The sequence below is a fragment of the Ciconia boyciana genome, chromosome 5 (genome assembly GCF_034638445.1).
Source record: "Ciconia boyciana chromosome 5, ASM3463844v1, whole genome shotgun sequence".
NCBI classification, from domain to species: Eukaryota; Metazoa; Chordata; class Aves; order Ciconiiformes; family Ciconiidae; genus Ciconia; species Ciconia boyciana.
In genome coordinates this window covers 11,295,416-11,309,801 of record NC_132938.1, presented here as the reverse complement: position 1 = coordinate 11,309,801, position 14,386 = coordinate 11,295,416, and positions in this window count along the sequence as shown.

Below are 14,386 nucleotides of genomic sequence, written 5' to 3'. Positions count from 1 at the left end.
TAAATCAGTGAATAAAGAAACAGCAAATATTTCCATGATTAGCCAGAAAAATAGGTTGATTACATTAAAGAGAAAGAATAAAAAGAATGAAAAATGTTGGGTTTGCCTACTAACATTCAGCAGTGGGACAGAAATGAGCATTTGAAGTAATAATCATTGTGAATTATTTCAAAAGTAGAAAATCATAAACATCAATAAAGCAGAAAAGTTCTACCAATGCTTGCCCACCTTCTTCATCCCCATGCAGAGCATTATTTTCTGTGGTTTCTATTGTTTTGGCTGATTTGTCCTAAAGGTCATAAAGTAAGTTTATCTTGCCTTCTGCATGAGGCTATTGGACACCTTAATAGATTGCTAAGGGCCATTTCTCTGACATTCAGTTGACATTTGACTGCTCGTGACTTCTGCTGGGCAACTTCTTCTGAGAGAAAATATGTGCAGATCTATCTAGGAATACACTATAGGTGTGGAAGAGAGTAGAAAAAAATTCTCAGGAAAAAGTAACATCAGAATCATCTTTAACATGACCCTTTTCACATGTTTTAAGTGTTAGAAAGCTGACCCTCAAAGACTCAAAGAAGCACTAATCTAATTCTTCTTCAGTATTTAAGGATAAGATATCAAAGTCAAATATGGGATTTTTGATGTAGTGGGTTCAAGTAGAAAAAGTGACTATGGAGTAAAGTGAGAAGGGGATTTACCTAAGTACATACAAAAGTGCACAACAGACTAGGGTGACTGGCTCCACTTGTTTTAGCTTCACTATACATACAAATTAAGTGATGTGTAAAATGAAATAAAAAAGAGTCTTACCTAAGTCTTAGAGTCTAACATAATTGCAAAATGTAGGTTTCCCCCAAAAAAAACTTACTCAGTTGGGAAAACTTCATCACATCATGGTTTGTATCATCACTGCCCACCCTTTGCCAAAGAGACATTGTCACTCACCAGAAGAAGGAATCCTTCTCCTTTTCTGAGCACTTGAGGATACCAGCTCCCAGAATGACTCCAGTAGTTCGGAAGGTGATAATTGCCAGCTTGGGTTACAAGCACCGCAAAGGACTTGCCATTTTCCTTGGGTTCCTTACCTCCTTGCCAATCCAAGCACCTTGAAACTGTCAGATTTGTTTCAGTTCCCCTTAGACAAGTATAAATACATAAATAAATAAACAAATAGACAAAAATAAATAATTGACAAAATAAATAAATTTACATTTAACATATACCTGACATGAATGCTCTTTCTTCCCTTAGGTACATTCAGTGGAAGCATAGCAACTACTAAAGAGAAGCTAAAGACAAGGGTCTCAGTTAGCTTTTGCAGGTCCACCAAAAGTTGTGTGCAAACTACAGACTGAAAAACACCACTCAGAAGAATTGTCTTTCAGAAGGGGACCTCTTTGAACCTTTATGCAGAAATAGAAGCTAAAAGGGCAGCAGCTCAGTAGCATTAGTTCTCTGAAACATTTTCGTTTCCAGCTGACCTAAAAGGTTAGCTTGGAAGCTAGCAATCTATTCTTCATAAATATGCTTTTCTAACTGTTAACATGATTTCAACTTTTCTTGAAGACCATTCCTGGCATACTAATAACACAGATGAGAGAGCTGGCCCTTAGAAAGCTTCCTGTTCCTTTTCTGTTCGTTTGGGGAGTTCAGCTGTCTCCAAACTCAGGAGATACCCAGACTCTACAAATTACTTTCATATTAATGTTTAAGTACCCGAAGTATGTTAAGTAATGTATTAAGTACTCAAATGTACTCACATTTCTAACTGTGCCAAACACCATTCTCACAGTAAGCTCTCAGTCTGCATAAACCAAGTATTCCCCTCCCTTTAAAGGTTAAATCCACTAGTCTCAAAGCACTCCTAGCAGATTAATCTTCATAGAGAATGCAGTGAAGTTTCCATTTTCTCTCGTAAGACCCAACAGTGGTATCTCCTATTCATCTAAGAGCCAGAGAAGGCACACTCAACTCTCTCATCTGCTTTGGGGATTTAAAACCCACAACACTTGCTTCTCTGGAGAATCTTCTAACTAATAAGCCTAGAGGGCTTTACAGGAAAGATTTATCTGACCAGCTAAGAGCAAGGACATGAATCAATAACCTAATAAGTTAAGAGTCCTGCTCCTATACCTGGGTTCTAGCAAAGAAGAACGTGCCCTCGGCCACTGGGGGAAACACAGAAACTTTCTTAAGGAAGAAAAGAAAAATAAGATCCACCCTTCCCAGCCAAATACTTCTACCAGTATTAGTGAGAGTCACACACTCTCAGACTCTCATCATTTTCAGTTAAAACTCTCCTTACTTCAGTTTGAAACAGCTGCAGGACAAGGGACAAGGAACCCTCCACCAGCACCATGAGGCACTGCCATACTCACTATTGTATTGCTTGTGCCACCTCTTGGTTCTGGCCTCCAATTCAGCGTGTGGAAGGAAGGAGGGCATAAACCAGTATCAATATAAACCAAGGATGGAGAAGCAGTAGTTCCTTACATCTCATCACAGCTCTCAGCTTCTGTGCTGCAATTTGCTCTTCTGAAGAGGAGGATGATATTCAGAGCAGTGTTGGGAGGACTAGCTGGTCAACATCTGCAAACATATCTAAAGGTGTAAATCCACTTTCTGATCAATATGACTTTGATGACTATTAAACATGATCAATGCCATTCCCCCCTCAGGTACCTGTTTGCAATCCAGATTTTCAGTGAATAAAACATGTCAGATTTATTATAGAACAGTATTGCCCTCCTGTGGCCAAAGACTATTCTGAAGAAACGAATCTTATGAGGGTCCCCCTTTATTTATTTATTTGTTCGTTTCTCGTGCACAACCTCAGATTAACTGGGCAATCTTTCTGAAAGGAACTCAGAACTGGAAGACTCACCTCCAAACCCCTCCGAAACACAGATCCAGAGCTGGGTTTGGCATGTTATGGCATAGTAGCTGAACAGGAAGAGTAAGCAGTAGACATGATGTCAGTCCCTCTAGCTCCTTACATTTCTCCTGATTATGTTACTCACAGCAGAAATTATGATTATCTGCATTCATCTTCAGTGGTCATGTTTAATAGTGACAGCATTTCTTTCTGTGCACCATCAATTAATCAGTCCTCTTCTACCTTAGATTTACTGCTTTTTTATTAATCCAAAAGTAGAACCACATCCTGCCCACTTTCAGAGTAAGAGACAATCCTCTATCCTTTCACTGGGAGCAGGCATGGGCCTTCCAGACCTTACCCAAAACCCATATAAGTAAACAGATTCTCTCTGACTTAAATGTCTTCTGGATCAGGTCCTTAGTGACTTAGTCAGGCATAATGTAAGAGTTTGCAGACACACACAGCAATAACAGAGACTGCACTGCGGGTCAGGGACTGACACGAAGCTCCCCATGGCAAAACCAAGGTCCCCCAGGCTACAGAATTGATGTGCAAAGCAGAAGAAATTATCCCACCCTGGAATACATAAAGTACTCTCTGAAATCCCCATAACTTAGCCCAACAGTATAGCTTAACCAACACAATTACAACTTTTTCATGCTTAAAAAATTTGGAGATAATAAAAACTTCTTAAATATTGGATCAGCCACATACCTGAGAGAAAACTGTTGCAATAAAGGATTTATATAGACAAATGACAGGATGAATGTAGCTTAAAGCAGTCTAAATTCTGCACCATTATGTCAAAGTGCTGTTGAAAATCAAGTTACAGTTTCTGTGAAGATTAATTGCACTTGACATATTCCATGGAATGTGCTTGACCTGATCTATTTTACCTGTCAATAGTCAGCTGTCAAGGCTGAAGAAATAAGGATAAGCATCTCTGTCTTTCTTTTATGATTGCCAGCTATGCAGTGCAAGAATGACTTACCTTTTCCTTCGCACAGACGATCTTTTTCTGAAAGACACTGTCAGTGCTGCAACAAGAGTATTAAACAGAGTATTAAACAGAGTATTAAAAGTAATTATGGTGATGGAATTTTAAACTTTTAACCATAACTATACATGTCCAACCCTCATGGCTCTTCTGAGGCATGGAACAGAAATAATCCCATGTGATCAATATCCCCGATACAGCAAAAGAAGAAGAGCCAAATCTTATCACTACCTCTAATTAAAAAAATGTGGCAAAGACCTGTTTTCTAGAACTGATTTATGTCATCTTCAGGGTGCGGCAATAGGGAGGAAGTCCCCTATGAATTTTAATAGGTCAGAATGAAATCCAAGACAACATGTGTGGCTTTAATCAAGTCCAACTTCAATTTATACCTACTTTTCAGTATTTTCTACACCAGGATTTTTGTGTTCCCCATTCAAGTTGGAGAACCCACTCGCAAATAATCCATACAGCCAGAGAAAGTTAAGGAATACATCTGTGCTCAAAATACTCAGAAGTATTTTACATTGTTTCTGGAAAACATACAGCCCAAAACAGAGGATGAATAGGAATCCTGGGCCACATCTAACTTACTTGGCCATAGCCATAGTTTTTCAATGCACTGGAATGCACTTAACAATGCACACTCCATAACAATTTTGTTCTGATTAAAATAAAATCAACTTTTCTTTCAGATAAGTAGTGACAGCAAATTTTCCTTGCTGCTCAATATTTATTTCTGATCAATGAATTTTAATTATCATGTCAAGAGAAACAGTATCTGCTCAGCATTAGGTTCCAGAAGGGTCTACAGAACGTGATGGAAAACGAGGACTACATACCCACTACATACCCACAGGACTACATACTATATTTACCAGCTGGGTAAATATAGAGGGAGGGCAGGATAAGGAATAACTCTCATTCTCTTGGAAATATCTGAAAAGGATTTTTACCTATGCTTCCCTTCCACGAACATTTTGTGCAGACCAAGCATACAGAACTGCAGCCTGGAAGGGAGGAGAATGTTTGAAAAGGTTTTATCAACAAGGTCACAGTGAACACTGCTCATTTGTTCATTAATTCTGTGTAATAAATGTTTATAGATACGTGCCAGTTAAGACAACACTAGAGAAATTAGGCTTGCTAGCATTTGGTTTAATTGGGCAGATCACCAGTGTCTTTTGAATGGAGATATAAAAACAACAGCATTTTTCCAGCTCGAGCTCCATTGCTGTGTTACAGCAAGGATGTTCACCGGCCACATCTTTCAGCAACATGTCCTTTAGCACAGATGAAGATGGATAGACACTCAGATTTATTCTGGGAACCCTGAAGACATGCTCCATTTCCTTTTGTGTACCTTCTTCCTAACCCTGTGGCAGCGAACAGCCACATTTGGATCTTGCTACTCACTCCCAAGTGCAGCAGATTTTTGATTGTTCACTTTATTTTTCCATCTTTCCTGATCAGTTTTTATTTTGGATGCTATCTAGGAAAAACAAATAGCAATGATTAAGTGGCTTGCATTTAGATATCCATTTATTTATATTTTTGGCTGGTAGATTTGTCATCTGTAGTGCTCGATATTAGTTATGCTACATTTAACACTATCCAGAACCATTCTTTTCATTTAACCACTTTTCCCCAGAAAATAATTTTCTTGACAATTGCACTGATTTCTTTTTTGCTGGTAGGTCATCTTGCAGAAGCAACAGAATCCAACTGAAACAACTGGGTACAACAGCAGCATGCCGCCAGCTAATGCAGGTTTGTCTGCTTCTTTTCTTGCTTTTGACCCAGACTGTAGCAAAGAAAGTCACTTCATCATCCCTCCTGTAGCTCACGCTCACCATTTATCTTATATTTGTAAGCTCAGTACTTCTTGCTCTGTTGTATAACCCTACCTGCACTCCTTCTTCACAGCACATCTCTGCTTGGATAGTGTGTATTTCAGGCAAGGAGTAAGTCTTTTCTTCTGGCTCGTAAGTTATTTTTCAGGCTGTCATAACACTGCAAGCTAACAAACCAATGAGAATTTCTCTCATTCTTAAGACTGGTGTAACCTCATCTCCCTCTACAATTATTGTCCTTTTAGGTTCATTCCTCCTGAGCAGATGTTCAGACGCTGCTACTTAGACCTTCTACATTTGAATGCTTCATAGCCAATAAGGATAACAAAATACCCTGAAATCAGTGTTTGGCTGGTGAAGTCCTTCTAACACAACTGCGGTGTCTCCGTCCTTGAAGAATTTCTCTGTGACAGCCCCTGGGAAGCACTAAGATCTCAGACATAGCAGGTGATGTAGAATTTTTCTAGCTCTGAAATCCTCTCTTTGACCCTTCCACAGGAAGAGTAGTTCTTTCAGCTGGACTAGAAGATCCCATCTGTTTATTTGGCTCAGTTTTGTACAGCTCTCATGACCCTTCTTCTGCCTAAACAGCTGAAACTTCAGAAACAGTAATGAGAATGAAAACTACTCCTTTTATACTCTCGAGTGTTCATGCCAGAGCTTGTAATACTCTAAAATGCCAAGCCACCTCTGAAGGCTGCTCACCAAAAATTCAATCCCCCCTATAACAGTAATTTGAAAAATATGGCTGCTTCTCTTCAAGAGTTCTGATAACAAATACGCCAGAAAATAAAATGTTTCCTGTATGTCTCAACAGATATGAGATACTGAGCCACATCTGAATAACGCAGAACTGTGACATACAACTCTTCCTTGCACATCTAGGAAAAGATGGCCAGAAGTTCAAATAAGTTTTGAAAGGTATAGGTATTGCTTGGTAACGTTTAAAAGCTATATACAAAATGGAGGAGGAATGGGAGGAAAATAAAGGGATGCAAGCATGTATTCTGCAGGTACACTTTGAAAGTTGTGATGTGAACACTAAAGGAAACAATGAAGGAAGCTCATGAAGGTACGTAACCAAGGAACGACATAGCCAAAGTGAGATGGGAAGAGGAAGAAGAAGCAAGAGAGGCAGAGAAGCAAGAGGCAGAAATGATTCAAGGTGGCAGCACAGCCAAACGAACACACACGTACGCTTGCTCAATACTGAAGACCTCCTATTGTGACATCTCACAGTGATAATCAGCAGTCTAGAAGCCATCAGGATTGCTGTATGACATTTTTGTGGGAGAAACAGGGATCTAGTTAAACTGCAACAATACTTTTAAAGAGTCCTTAACTAAATTCCTGACAAAAAAGCACACAGTTACTCTGACAGAAAATTGATGTACAGGAGCGCATTTGTCAGGTTTGTTTCTATAGCGCTCTGCAGAATTCCAGAAAGGATCATTCAGGAGGAACAGAGTTACAATTAAGTATTCGTAATAGTTTTATGAGAGAAAAATACAGCACTTAAATATATGGTATTCAAGGTCATGGCACTTGGCATTTTTCAGAATCCTTGTTGTTATTTCATGTCCTGTTTCATTAAACTGCTCTTGCATTTTTTATTGAACTAGACCCAACCATGAGTTGCACTGATGGGCTTCATCTCAGAGAGGAGCTGCATTTCACTGGCAGGTGAGATACCTGTTAGCAATATGTTTGTTTATTTTACATTAATTGTTTATTTTATACTAATAATTTACAGGCCAAATTCTGTTAAAAAATTACCTATATATTTAATATTAAAAATGCAAGTAGTCTCACAACAGCAAAGTCCATGCTGGTAGCAGGATTATAAAACAAAGATGGTTTCTGGGATTCTGAGTGTTTGAGAAACCACTTCTCATTTCAAATCTTGAGCTTATTCAGTACCTAAACTCTGTCTCATTCAAACAAATCAAGATTCCATCTACAAAATCCTTATTATCCCCTCCACACTTATGAAGAAAGAAAGAGCCTAAACAAACATGTGTTGGGAATTGGATAAAAAGGAAAGCTGGATTCACCACAGCAGCCAGAAGTCATCTAGAGCTGTAGTCAGGAGCACTAAAACAAACAGGCAAGAATGCGAGTGAGTACGTTGTTTCTTCCCAAAACAAGTCACAGTTCACTTTAATCAGCCACAAAGATCATTTCTAGAAGGGCAGAATTCATAAACTGGTTTTGATACACTTATCTTTCACATCAGCCCTAAACAGTTTAACTAAAAAAGTCATTTCAGTAAGATAATGGCAATACAAAGCTGTTACCACTTATGAGAATTAACTACTCTAGAGAGATGTTTTGCAATAATATTATACAAACACTTCCTTCTTTTCTTTCACTAAAATTAAGTGCATAGAAGAAAGGATACACTTTATGAGAATACATATTTTAAAATAAATTCCAAGCTTGTTAGTTCTCTTTGACATTCCAGTAATTCACATTAAGGACATAGGTAAGAAGTTAATGTAATAACAAACATTTCCCCAGTTCATCTTGTCAGCATGTTATGCAATTCATTTTCTTCAGTTTGACATTGTTTAACTTTCTGCTTGAATGCACAGAACTAAATCCAAGGAAAATAAAGATACTATTTCAGAAAAAGAAAACTGTTACATAGCTTAACTTAATTTAAACGGACAAAATTATATATTAAAAAAACCAAACCAAACAAACAAACACAAAAAAAACCCAAAACGGTTTCATCCACACTACAACAGAGTAGTTTTCCTACAATTCAGACTTGGAACAAAGCAGGCCTAAAACTTCCAATGCTGGAAAAGGACACATTATCTGGGTTTGTTTGGACAGGGAACTGAGAGTCACCCATGCAGAGAATCACAGAGACAGATGCTGTGACGAAGACTGCTTCTCTGAGCTGAAAACGGAGTTTGCACAGAGAAGGGAGGTTTACAACCATGTCTCAGCTGTAAGCCTCTGGGCCGTTTGAGGAATGAGTGTGTAAAGTGCTTTTAAGACAACTGTGACTTTCCACCACAGCGAGCTATCGCAGACTCCTTAAGGGACTATCAGAGGAATCCAGGTCCTGTTAGCCCTGCTGAAGTAGTCAAAATTGATGTCTAAAAGCTGACTCTGACCTTGGTCTGAGATTTAGAGAACAGCACACAGTGAAGGAACAGGCTAAATCCCGTGACAAACAGGATTGTGTCTTTGATGAGAGATTTCAGCTCAGTTAGTCCAGATACATATCTCTGAGTGTTTTGTCCTGGAAAACCTAAGGCATGCCTGAATAATTTAAGGTGAATTAGAGTATAAGGAGCTATGTATCTCTGTGAAAATGAATGTATAAGATCCAGAACAATGCTTTCTCTTCTGTTACTAAAAGAAGTAAAAGAAGAAATAGGATCCCTCCATGTTTACAATACCATACTGAGAGGCAGACACCAGACACAGAGAATGTTTTGTGCCACCAACTGAGCAAAGACAAACAGGCATCTCCAAAGCCATCTTGATGTGGAAGGTTCCCGTGCTATCAACTCCTGACATTAACCCAAGAGTGTTTCCCCAGCACGGACCTGGATCTTTATAGGGCAAAAAAGATTTTAAACTATTAAGACCTAATCTGAAATATAAATAAAATCCTGCAGATGCAAGTAGAGCCAGTAGGATTATACATAGTGTTAAGGTACATTTGTGGCTCTTCAGTAGATCAGGCTGTAGCTAACTGCTGTGATACATACCACAGGAAGCTTTGGTTTGCCGCCACCATTAAAATGGGATAGACAGATGCTTTCAAGTCAGCTTTGCCTTCCCATCACATTTCTTACACTTCTTCTTTGGGACTGAATCTTGTCATTTAGGGAGCCCGTATACTCTCTTGCAGAACAAGACAGCTGATTTTAACCCGTGGATGGAGGATCTCCAGTTATCTTAGATCAACCTTGGCTAAACTCTATTATTTAACACACAAAACCAAGGGAAAAAGTCAAGATGTTCAGGAGGGTGAGATCTAGAGTGGTTACCACCAAAACAGTATTGTTTACCCACTGTCAAAAATAGCCAACATACCAGGACTGGCGTTGGTATGCAAAAGTACTGTGGTATCTCAGATGAACCTACAGGCAAACCTTGACTATTGGGAGACCCATTTATATATTCTTCTATTTTTATTCTGCAATATTTAATCATCACAAACTTGTGAGGTTGTTATAGATATAAAGCTGACTGCTAAAAAAAACCCACCCCAAAATCCAGAAAGTAGAACATGCAAGACTTCATAGATGAGAGCAGAACTGTACAGAAATCTGTAACTGGGGGAACTTTTGAATTAGATAGTACCTAAGCTTATTTTTCTCATTTGCTGCTACATTCTTTAGAAAGGCATTATACTATTGCTTCTCTTCCAAAAGGATAGGGAAGGAAAAGTTAGTCTTTGATTGAGCGCCTGTCCAAGATACCTGCTATGATGTGGTTAATTTACTAAAGCAATAAATAGTGCCGGGATCTAAATTAATCTTCTTCTAAATGAGGAAAAGCATAGTTATAGCAGAGATATAATAGGTGCCTTATACCTAATCTTAATCAAGAAATTTAGGATTCATAATTGCTTGTCATTATCAAAACTTTCATTGAGTTTTGTAGTGCATCTTTCTGAATGGGGGACTATAACTATACATATATATTATAGCAAAGAGCCAATTATTATTGCTTTTATAGTTTGGACACACTTGTCCAATTTAGATAAGCACAAAGGATCTATTTATTATATTATCTCAATGAAGATAAAAGGTCAGTCAAAGGGCAGCTTGTATCTTAACTAAAAGGGAGCATGACCTCAAAAGCAGCCTACAAACAAAAAAAACACAGATAAAGTAGTTTCAAAATTATTTGCCTCCCCTACATAAAAATGTCCTAAATTTATTTAAATTACAACCAAAACACAAGTGTACATGTACTTTTTACCATGACAGACAAGAAAGGGAGTGCTTAAGGAGATGGTTAGTGGTCGTTCACAATTAGTGTTAGGTTAAAGAGGAGTAGTAGGGCATAATTTGTTGCCCAGTATGCTGTTGGATGTTCTCAGCAGAGACAAGGGTATATTATATTAAAGTAATTAAATCAGTTTTGGAACAGTTATGGGTCACCTAGCTCAGGCTTCGGCTTGTGCTGTTATCTAGTTAAACATTTAGGGAAATATGAGTTTATGATTTGGATATATTGTTGGGATACTGCAGACTTACAAAACCAAGGATAAAATCAAGGTCTGCAGATACTAATAGCTATTTTCATTTTTTTGGTCTTTATAGTGGTCCCGAGATTACATTTAAGGTTCTGTTAAATATTTGTAAGACCTTCCCATGTTTTTAAATCTAGAGAAGCAGGCTGAAAGTTAGCAGAATTCAAGTTACTCAGACCACAACAGCACAGAGTGGAGCGTTGACCATAAAATATACTAATGGAATATCTTTTCAAATACGTCCAGGTTTGTCATAGTACAAGTCAGGACTTTGTTACAGTATATATTATACTTTGGGAAATTAAACATCAGTAATTTCATTTCACTGGCGGATTATGCGTATCTGCAAAACTGATGATCAGTTTGCAGATATGCAAAACTGATCTTCAGTTTTGCAGGAGGGATATCAGGAGGGATAATGGATACGTTTCACTTGTATTTAAGGCTATAGCTGCGGTTAAGTTTCAAGGACAGGAGTAGGAACAAAGAGAACTGGGAAAGCAGAACTTGCATTATTCGTGGATCTTCTAACCCTCAGAAACAAAGAGAGGGAAGGAGTGATGAAAAGAGCTCATAAATGTATTAAAATCTGATAAAAGTATAAATCATGTAATTCAGGCTTGGGCTAAGAGCAAAGGGGGAAATTAAAACTTTATGAACTTAAATTGGTGGATGCTGCATACCTCAAAAACCTAAACAAGTGATGGAATTGTGCAGATACGATTGTTTTTCAGAGTTTTCAACTACAAACTGAATTACAACTGGTGTTGCAATCATATCCTGGGCTGCCTCAAAAGAAGCGTGGCCAGCAGGTCGAGGGAGGTGATTCTCCCCCTCTACTCAACTCTCGTGAGACCTCCCCTGGAGTACTGCCTTCAGCTCTGGGGCCCCCAACATAAGAAGGACATGGACCTGTTGGAGCGAGTCCAGAGGAGGGCCACGAAGATGATCAGAGAGCTGGAGCACCTCTCCTACGAGGAAAGGCTGAGAGAGTTGGGGTTGTTCAGCCTGGAGAAGAGAAGGCTCCGGGGAGACCGTATAGCAACCTTCCAGTATCTAAAGGGGCCTACAAGAAAGATGGGGAGGGACTCTTGATCAGGGAGTGTAGTGGTAGGACAAGGGGTAACGGTTTAAAGTGAAAGAGGGTAGATTTAGAGTAGATAACAGGAAGAAATTCTTTACTGTGAGAGTGGTGAGACACTGGAACAGGTTGCCCAGAGAAGCTGTGGATGCCCCCTCCCTGGAAGTGTTCAAGGCCAGGCTGGACGAGGCTTTGAGCAACCTGGGATGAGGCTTTGAGCAACCTGGTCTAGTGGAAGGTGTCCCTGCCCATGGCAGGGGGGTTGGAACTAGTTGATCTTTAAGGTCCCTTCCAACTCAAACCATTCTAGGATTCTATGATTCTATGACTGCACTCTGTTGCTCTGCTCCAGGGCTGGAGCAGTGGTCTGAGGCTGCAGCCACCCTGCCTGCCACCCTCCCCGTTCCCAGGGCAAACAGAAGATTTACACCTCTCTGTCTAAGGATTTTAGTTTTCACTGTGGTCTGCAGCCTCTTGACAGTCAAGTTGTTGAAAGTACTGCTTGCCCATTTCTTCCCAAGCAGGATAACTTCATCTAATTTAGGCTCTCTCTAGTGGCTTAGCCCAAAAAAAGGCAAATACACCAGTGTCAGGGAGGAGATAGGGCATTAAGAGTAGGAGCTGGAGGGAGGAGAGATTCTGCTGGTGCTCACTGAGATCAGCTCACTGCACCCTTGCAGATGAAACCTCGAGGAGATCGTAGCATGACTGAAAAGGGGCAGCACATGCTTCAATTACCAGAGGGTAATTCAAGAAACCTCTTGAATTACCAGAGGATAACACCCGAATGCCCCCACCAGTGCACATTCAGAAAGCAAGCTGCAAAACTTGCTACTGCCTCCTTTTTTTTCCTTTTTCTGGCATTGCCCTGATTTTCCTCAGGGCTCTGGTTATGGAGCTTCGTGCCCCAGCCTGGCTCTTGGCTGGTGGGGTCATTGCAGCAGTGGTAGGGTTGGTGTTGCAAGGTTTTGGGGTCTGGCCACTCCCTGCCAGGCACCTAAATGGAATCTGAAAGTCGCAGTCCCATGGCTGGTGCTTCCCCTTCTGCAGTTTCCTTGCCTTCTCCAGCTCAGCAAAAATTGGTGATTCTGACCTAATTTCCTTGGTACGATGCATCATTTTCTTTCTTTGAAACTCTGGGGGAATAAAAGAAAAGCAGCAGCAGCAGGGGCCGAGCATCGTGCAGAGGAGAGCCTTGCAGCCACCCCAGTTCCAGCCCCACTCGTGGTTCCCTCGGCCGCTGCAGCACCATGAAGGTCATGGAATAGAATCGTAGAATCATTTAGGTTGGAAAAGACCCTTAAGATCATTGAGTCCAACCGTTAACCTAACACTGCCAATTCCACCACTAAACCATGTCCCTCAGCACCACATCTACATGTCTTTTAAATACCTCCAGGGATGGTGACTCCACCACTTCCCTGGGCAGCCTGTTCCAATGCTGGACAACCCTTTCTGTGAAGAAATTTTTCCTAATTGTCCTGGTTTCGGCTGAGATAGAGGTGGTTTTCTTCATAGTGGCTGGTATGGGGCTATGTTTTGGATTTGTGCTGAAAACAGTGTTGATAATACAGAGATGGTTTAGTTGTTGCTAAGTAGTGCTTATACGAAATCAAGGACTTTTCAGCTCCTGCCAGGTGCACAAGAAGCTGGGAGGAGACACAGCTGGGACAGCTGACCCCAACTGACCAAAGGGCTATTCCATACCATATAACGTCATGCTCAGCATATAAAGCTGGGGAAGAAGGAAAGGGGGGATGTTTGGAGGGATGGCGTTTGTCTTCCCAAGTAACCATTACGTGTGATGGAGCCCTGCTTTCCTGGAGATGGCTGAACACCTGCCTGCCGATGGGAAGGAGTTAATGGATTCCTTGTTTTGCTTTGCTTGCGTGCGTGGCTTTTGCTTTCCCTATTAAACTGTCTTTATCTCAACCCATGAGTTTTCCCACTTTTACTCTTCTAATTCTCTCCCCCATCCCACCGTGGGGGAGTGAGCGAGCAGCCGTGTGGGGCTTAGTTGCTGGCTGGGGTTAAACCACGACACTAATATCCAGTTTAAAACTCCCCTAAATGTCGCAACTTGAGGCCGTTTCCTCTCATCCTATCGCTTGTTACCTGGGAAAAGAGACCGACACCCACCTCGCTACAACCTCCTTTCAGGTAGTTGTAGAGAGCGATAAGCCTCCCCTGAGCCTCCTTTTCTCCAGGCTGAACAACCCCAGTTCCCTCAGCCGCTCCTCATCAGACTTGTGCTCTCTTGAATCTGAAAGTCACAGCCCCAGGGCCAGCACTTCCCCTTCTCTGGTTTCCTTGCCTTCTCCAGCTCAGCAAAACCAGGCAATCCTGA